The following is an 8,717-nucleotide window of genomic DNA, read 5'->3' on the forward strand; positions in this document are numbered from 1 at the left end:
GAATGTCCCCGTGATGGTTACACCCCAAGGAGCATTACCTCCTCCTAAAAGGTTCCGGCCACTTCGTCCAGTGGCCCTGTGCACTTCGTCCAGTGGCCCCTGTGCACTTCATCCAGTGGCCCTGTGCACTTCGTCCAGTGGCCCCTATGCACTTCGTCCAGTGACCCCTGTGCACTTCGTCCAGTGGCCTCTGTGCACTTCGTCCAGTGGCCCCTATGCACTTCGTCCAGTGGCCCTATGCACTTCGTCCAGTGACCCCTGTGCACTTCGTCCAGTGGCCTCTGTGCACTTCGTCCAGTGGCCCTATGCACTTCGTCCAGTGGCCCCTATGCACTTCGTCCAGTGGCCCTGTGCACTTCATCCAGTGGCCCCTATGCACTTCGTCCAGTGGCCCTGTGCACTTCGTCCAGTGGCCCCTGTGCACTTCGTCCAGTGGCCCTATACACTTTGTCCAGTGGCCCCTATGCCTGTTTTCAAAATCTTGAATCATGGTGCTCCCTTTCAGGAATGTTTGCTGAGGAAGAAAGATGGGTGCAAAGTCTCCCAGGGGATCATAGTTGCAGACAATTATTTTCATAATTGTCTTTTATTTACTCACTATAAAGTTAAAGAGCAGCAAAATCGATTGATTTTTTTCTACATAGCTTATACACAGTATACTCCATTATATAACTAAAAATTTATTATGATGACTGGACTCAGGTTGATATTTTAATTGCTTCTTTAGCTAGCCAACTTTAGAAGTACGCATTGGGGATTTAAAACCTAAAAGCAAGTTTACAGCTGCCTATAACCCTTTCCTCACGCTGCTCATACATGCTGGTCACTGAACTTCTGAGCCAGATTTGCTGGCATGGAGACAGAAACTTGCAATGATTGGATGGTCCTTGCTCTTTAGAACTGGAGGAAAATATATGTATATCACAAAGGAGAAGCTTTACTATTGCTTATAGCAAAATGTTTTAAGACAGAGCAAAAATAAAAAATGGACAGAGTATGCAGAAACTTTAAAATAGAATGACATGTAGTCTAAACAATCTGAGGGTGGTTTCTTGAAAGCTCATGTAGGTGAAATTTTGCTTGAAATAGAACTGGAAATAGGACTCAAGTGAATGTTTTCAAACAGTCCATGTAGCTGGTGGAATTTCCTTAGGGCTTTATATGGATGTTTGCTTTTGAGGTGTTTCAGACAGTTATCCCACCTAATTTTTCTTACACTTTTAGGAAATTCAGAAATTTCTTGAGTCTGGCTAAAGAAAAAATATAGAAAAATTTTGCTGTTTTATCTTTGCCTGAAACTTTTTAATCAGAGCCACTTAGCTAGGCATAAATTCTGAATAGTTCCTCTCATAAGGATTGTCAGGGCTGCATTTTAACCAAGATGATAATGAGTCATGATCTCTTTCTGTCATCTCAAGTTAATGAGACCTTTCTTAGTCAGCTCTCTTTTAAGTGCCCTCTGATACACTCAATAAAATTATTCGACACTGTAGAAGTTACATTTGTTATTTCCATGGGAGTGGCAGAGCCATTCTGTGCCACATAGCAAGATGGTGGGAGTATAGGAAGCATTTATTCCTCAGAAACCTGAGACGGAAATCAATTCCAAGGCCCAAGGTACAGAATCTAAGTAAAATTTCTTCTCATATTTGAATATATTATTCAAATACACTGTAGAAATTTTCTATGGTATAGAAAGATCATGAATAACAAAAAGTCTATTTTACCTTACATTTGAATGAAATCCATTTGGTCTCTGTTGGGATTCAATTCAATTCAATGCAATGCAATGCAATGTTAGCATTAGCAGGTCATTATGTTTTCAAGGAGCAGTCTGGTGGGACAGAGAGATATTTTCAAAGACTAAATATCAAGTAGAGTGTGACAAGTTCTTTCATTAGAAAGAAATTGGGTTAGACAGGGATTGGGTAGTGGGCAAAATAAATTTAATTTAGATTACTCAAAAAAAAAAATCATCAACTGAAAGTCAATTAAAAGACTTAAATATAATACCTGAAACCAGAAAACTACTAGAGGAAAACATAGGAACAACACTGCCCACCTTATTTTGGCCAATCATTTGTTGGATATAACCCCCAAACAGTGACAAAAGCAAAAATAGACAAACAAGATTGCATTAAACTAAAACGTTTCTATACACCTAAGAAACAATGAACAGAGCAAAGGGACAACCCATAGAATGGGACAAAATATTTGTAACCTACAGATTTGATAAGGATTAACATAAAAAACGTACAAGGGCTGTCCAAAAAGTGTTCAGCCATATGACATGAAAAATAGTATTAGTAATGGCCGGATACTTTCCAAACAGTCCTTGTACAAGGAAATAACTCAATAACAATAAAACAAATAATCTGATTTAAAAATGGGCAAAGACCCCTGAATAGACGTTTCTCAAAAGAAAGCATGCAAATGGTCAATAAATTCATAAAAATATGCTGAACATCACCTCATTGGAAAAATGCAAATAAAACCCACAATGTACTATCACTTCATATCTGTTAGAATGGCTACTTTCAAAAAGAATAATAAGTGCTGGTAAAGATGTAAAGAAAAGAGAATCCCTGCTGGTGCAATGTGAATTATAGCTGCTATGGAGAAAGATATGAAGGTTCCTCAAAAAATTAAAAGTAGAATTATTGTATTATTCATTAATCCTACTTCTGAGTATATAGCCAAAGGAATTGAATTCAGTACATTGAAGAGATATTGGCACTCCAAAATTCATTCAATAGCCAAGATATGGAAATATCCTAGGTGTCCATTAATGGAAGAATGGGTTAAAAAATATATATTATATATAATGTGTATATGTGTATATATATATACACACACACACACACGGTGGAATATTACTCAGTCTTTAAAAAGAAGGAAATTCTGTCATTTGTGGCAACATGGGTGAGCCTGGAGGACGTTATGTTAAGTGAAATAAACCAGGCACAGAAATATAAATATTACATAATCTCACACGTGGAATCTAAAAAATGGAACTCAAAGAAGTGGTGAGTAGAAGGGTGGTTTCCAGAGGCTGGGGGAAGGAAGGAAAACGGTCAAAAGGTACAAAGTTTCACTCAGATAAGATAAGTTTTTGAGAACTATCACACGGTAGGGTGACTACAGTTAATAATACCAGCTAATAGAGTAGATTCCAAATGTCTCATCACAAAAGGTGGTAAGTGCTGAATATGATAATTAGTCTGATTTAATCATTACACATTATATACCCATATTAATATAGCAGTTCTATCCCTTGAATGCCTATAATTATGATTTATTAAGTAAAAATAATATTGATTCATTTTTTTTAAAAAAAGGTCTCATGGGGCAAGACATGATTGCAAGAGGGACTTTACCTAACAATTGCAATCAGTGTAACTGGCTTATTGTACCCTCAATGAATCCCCAACAATTAAAAAAAAAAAAAAAAGGTCTCATGGGGGGTGGCACCTGTGGCTCAAAGGAGTGGGGCACTGGCCCCATATACTGGTGGGGGGGGGGTTCAAGCCCAGCCCTGGTCCAAAACTGCAAAAAATAAAAAAAAAAGGTCTCATGAAGGAACCAATATCTGAGTTGCAGCATAAAAGGATGGTTAGGATTTGGGCAGGCCAAACTGACTGAGAAAGGCACTTTGGAGTTAAAAGATTAGCACAGACCTGGTATGTGGCTCATACCTGTAATCCTAGTAGTCTGGGAGGCTGACGTGGGTGGATCCCCTGAGCTCAGGAGTTCCAGACCAGCCTGAGCAAGAGGGAGACCCCCTCTCTACTAAAAAATAGAAAAAATAAAATAAAATAGAAAAACTAGCCAGCCATTGTGGTGGGCACCCATAGTCCTCAGCTACTCGGGAGGCTGAGGCAAGAGGATTGTTTCAGCTCAAGAGTTTGAGGTTGCTGTGAGCTATAACGCCACGGCATTCTGTCCAGGAGTGACAGGGTGAGACTCTGGCACCAAAAACAAACAAACAAAATAAGGTTAACACAAAACAGGCTGATAGATCACGAAGGAACCAGGGAAAGGGCTAGCTACCATTTCCAGATGAGGAGAAACTCATTTGTTCTCAAGATGAATACAGACCAGCTCCGAGACCTCAGGGATGACCAAAGACTAGTCTCAAGTTTCCACAGTCCACACAAATAAGCTTTCTTTGTAAATTTATTGCATGAGACACATTTCTGACTAAGAGAATTTTTAGACTATTGCAATTACAGTAATTCTCTATACTGACAGATTTTTGGTTCAACTCTCAAAAGACCTATCAGGATAGGATAGGATACTGAAATGAACTGGAAATACTGCAGCAGAGTTTCTTAAGAAAAAAGGATTTTTCCAAATTTAGAAATTCATTCTCAGAGGATAGTTGGAATCATAACTCTAATTTGTGTGACCTGAAATGTGGTTTGTAATGAGGAGGAAGAGGTCCTCTAAAATGCTCCCTATTAATGCGATAGAGTTGAGATCACTTAGCACATATTTAGGCCTGGGAAAATGCTTAGAAAAGTTATTTCATTTTACTTTTTTCCTACTTACCAGAATGCTGTAAAGAATTCTACAATTACTATTTTAAATGTATGTAAATGCAAGTGCCTGCCCATTGAATTCTTTCCGGAGATGCCTTCATTTCTTTTCCTGAACCCCTTTGTGGGGAAACACAGGCTTGGACGGCCCTTTGTTCTCACAAAGGAAGTAACGTGCAGGAAACGGGCATGTGGTTTGGGGCAGGGAATATCACCCTCCTGTGGCTCAGTTTCTTATTATTCTTTTTAATAAGAGAGTATTAATATCTCTTGCTTTTTTATGTGGGTAAATGGGAATAAAAGAAGATAGATAGGTGAAACTGTTTAGATGAAGATATTTCAATCATTTGAACAGCTCTTTAGTAAGTTCATGCTGATCCTGCTAGGAATTTAGAAAATTATACATTCATTCCTGAGCCCTAGCCATTGTGTCTGATGTGATGTAGATTTTTGATAAGTCAAAGAATGAGAAATTTGAGCAATAACTTTTTTTTTTTTTTTTTTAGAGACAGAGTCTCACTTTGTTGCACTTGATAGAGTGCTTTGGCGTCACAGCTCACAGCAACCTCCAGGTCTTGGGCTTAGGCGATTCTCTTGCCTCAGCTTCTCGAATTCCTGGGACTACAGGTGTCCACCACAACACCCAGCTATTTCTCGTTGTATTTTGGCTGGGAATGGGTTCAAACCTGCCACCCTCGGTATATGGGGCCAGTGCCCTACTCACTAAGCCAGGTGCCGCCCAAGAGAACTAACTTTATATATGACTCTGGCTAGAAATCAGGTTGCCTTAAATTTCAATCCATAAAAATATAATCAAAGGGGTTCTTATGAGAAACATTTACTAAAGTCATTAAACAAAGATTAGAATACCAGTGTAATACTCCATTTTTTTTTTAAAGGATTAGCCAATGGTTATAAATTCCCTTAGGGATTTATTTACATTCTGTGTGTCTGAACAGTTTCATGCACCATCATTTCCTGTTTATACTCCACGTGCCTTTGGTACATCAGATAAATATATTTTATTGCATTATTCTCCTTCTGACATACGCTATTTCCTTATTCCTTTCTGAACTCTCTTTTTTTTCTGTTGCTGGTTTTTTATACTTGAACTACCTGTACTCCTGCACTCTTGCACACAAGAACGCTCTACTATTTTATAGCTGTCATTTTATGAGTCATCACACTGCATAGGGAGACAGGGAGAGTATATATTTCCTGCTCTGGGCCGAGAAAACGGAGCTGAGGTGGGAGTGGGTCAGGGTTCATCACTGACACTTGAGCCCATATTCCAGGGTGTTCTCCCTGCCCCCAAATAGTGTGCACATCTCCACCTGAGCAGACTATGCAAAGGTCTTAGGTGAGTAAGAGATCTTATCATTCTTGATTCTTTATAGGACTTTATACTAATTCATACAGGCAAATATTTAAGTTTTATGGAAGAGCTATGATGCAAATCTATGAAATGAATAGAACATAAAAGCAATTTATTTTACAATGTAAAAATGATGGCTGATTTTGAACCAAAATGTACCATATAGGTAAATAGAATCAGTTATTTAGTTGTCATATGTAGTATACTCTATTGCTTGCAAGTTCCATTTGATATGCTGATTCTGAGCAGGAAATTTCTAGCTCAGATTATATACTGTTGAAGGTACAACTAATGGGAATTGATAGAGGTCCTATTTTGTGATAATAATTGGGTTATGCCACCAACTCAGGGTATCTAATAAATTAAGAAAATTTTAAAAATGATTTTCCCCAACATGCTTATTCACTGTGTATCTTTCTTTCCTATTATTCTACCGGTAAGACTCACGCAAGCTGATCATCGTGCTCTGATAATACAGCACAGGCGTGGTGCCCTTTAGTATTTCTCTCTACCGCAAAACTCCTGGGCTCAAAACCCAAATGGCTCAGGGATGGGCTTTCGCAGCTCCATTCACCCCCTGGAGTTGTGTGGGTAGCACATCTGTCCCTTCTTCTGCATAGAGTAACTTTCATTGAAAGATGGGTGTTTCTCCAAAATGAAGAACCCAGGCCTACTTGTCCCTTTCCTTTAAACACCTGAGAACACACAGATCTCATTTCTGAGCTCTGATTTCTGCAATATACACAGAGGTGTTCAAGAGAAAAATCAACGAGAATTTAGACTGACTCAAACACTGTTTAAATGCTAGCTTTATTTCAGGTAGTAGATATAGCTAAAGAAATACCTATATCTAAGGTCTTATTTGACTTAAGTCCTTTCTTTAATGGGAAGTAAAAACAATGGCTCAGAATTTCTTAGACCAGTGAGTTAGAACCTTGTGCCATGAGAGGATCTTAGGTGTGCTGGAAAATTTTTAAAGATCATTAATTAAATTATTTTCAGGTAAAGTTCAGAGCACAGTAAGTATATATTTTTTAACTCTTTTTTTTTTTTGATCAACATAGTTTAGGTGTGCTGCAGAAGTTTAACTAGAGGATCCATTGTGCTGTGAGATTAAAAAAAAAGGTTGAAAAACACTGACTTAGAGCCTGTGTGGAGGGTGGTGAGGGTGGAGAGGGGGGTGTATGTGTGGAAAGCTGCTCTATTTGTTTTCTGTAGTGAAAATATAAAAAAATTCCTTTGATTTTTTTCTAACATTGTTATGACAGCTGATAGACTGCATTATTTAATTCTTCAACACCCCTATCTGATAGGTGCTATTATGTAAATGTTAAGAAAGGTGGGAACTGATTAGTGAGCTTGAGTCACTTTGTATAAGGCAAGGTTGGACCTTGGAACTGCACCCCAAAACTGCAACCCCTGTTCAGTGTTACAGATGTTGGCTGTAGTTCTGCTGCACAGTTTTGGGGAGGTTTCCAATCTTGTCTTTCACCTGAGACTCCAGCTCTGACCACCTTCTAGTCGTGTCCTCCATCTCCAATGCTTTGGAAACAAAGTCCTGAAAGAAAAATTGATGGGAAAAGACGGAGTTTTGTCACTAACTCAGGCAAAATCTGTGACATCTGCTTGGTTTTGTCATCTGGAAGTGGAGACAAATGTCTAGGGGCCCTTCCAGTCCTTTCTATGAACAGAGTATGAAGAGAGGAATGGACGTCCAAGTCTCCTTCTCTTCCCACAGGATTTTGTGCTGCCTTTACAGGATTTGTTACTTACTTAACATTTTAATTTTAGTTTCTATTATGTACAGTCATGGGTCACTTAACAACAGGGGATATTTCATGAAAAGTTGCTTAGGAGATTCTGTCATTGTGAGGACATAATAGATCGTACTGAGACAAACCTGCACGGTTTAGCCTACTGCAGTCCTGGTCTGTGTGGGAGAGTCCTGTTGCTTCCAGGTAACAAACCTCAGAGCACATTACTTTGCTGAATGCTGTAGGCAATGTAACACAATGGTATTTGTGTATCTGAACTTACCTAAAGACAGAAAAGTATGCTATTTTCATGCGGATTAATTTGAGTTCTCTGTAGATCCTAGTTATCAAGCTTTGATCTGATTCAAAATATGCAAATATCCTTTCCCATTGTATAGGTTGTCTATGCGCTTTGGGTTGTTGTCTCCTTAGCTGTACAGAAGCTTTTCAGTTTAATTAAGTCCCATTTATTTATTTTTGTAATTGTTGTAATTTCCGCAGAAGTCTTCTTCATAAAGTCTTTTCCCCAGGCTGTCATCTTTAAAGTGTTTTTCCTATGCTTTCTTTGAAGATTTTTATCATTTCATGCCTTAAACTTAGGTCTTTTATCCATCTTGAATCAATTTTTGTGAGTGGAGACAGGTGCGGGTCAGTCTTTCACATGTGGATATCCAGTTCTCCCAGCACCATTTATTGAACAAGGAGTCTTTCCCCCAGTGTATGTTCTTGTTTGGTTTATAGAAGATTAGGTGGCTGTAAGAGGTTAGTTTCATTTCCCGGTTTTCTACTCCATTCCAAAAGTCTACGTCCATTTTTCTGCCAGTACCATGCTGTCTTGACCACTATGGTCTTGTCGCACAGCCTAAAATCTGGTAGCTGATGCCCCAACTTTGTTTGTATTAGTAAGAACTGTCTTAGCTATACAGGTTTTTTTCTGATTCCATACAAAATGAAGAATTACTTTTTCCAAGTCTGGAAAATACAATGTTGGTATTTTAATAGGGATGGCATTGAATCTGTAGATTGCTTTGGGAAGTATAGACATTTTAA

This window comes from Nycticebus coucang, chromosome 13 (genome assembly GCF_027406575.1).
Source record: "Nycticebus coucang isolate mNycCou1 chromosome 13, mNycCou1.pri, whole genome shotgun sequence".
NCBI classification, from domain to species: Eukaryota; Metazoa; Chordata; class Mammalia; order Primates; family Lorisidae; genus Nycticebus; species Nycticebus coucang.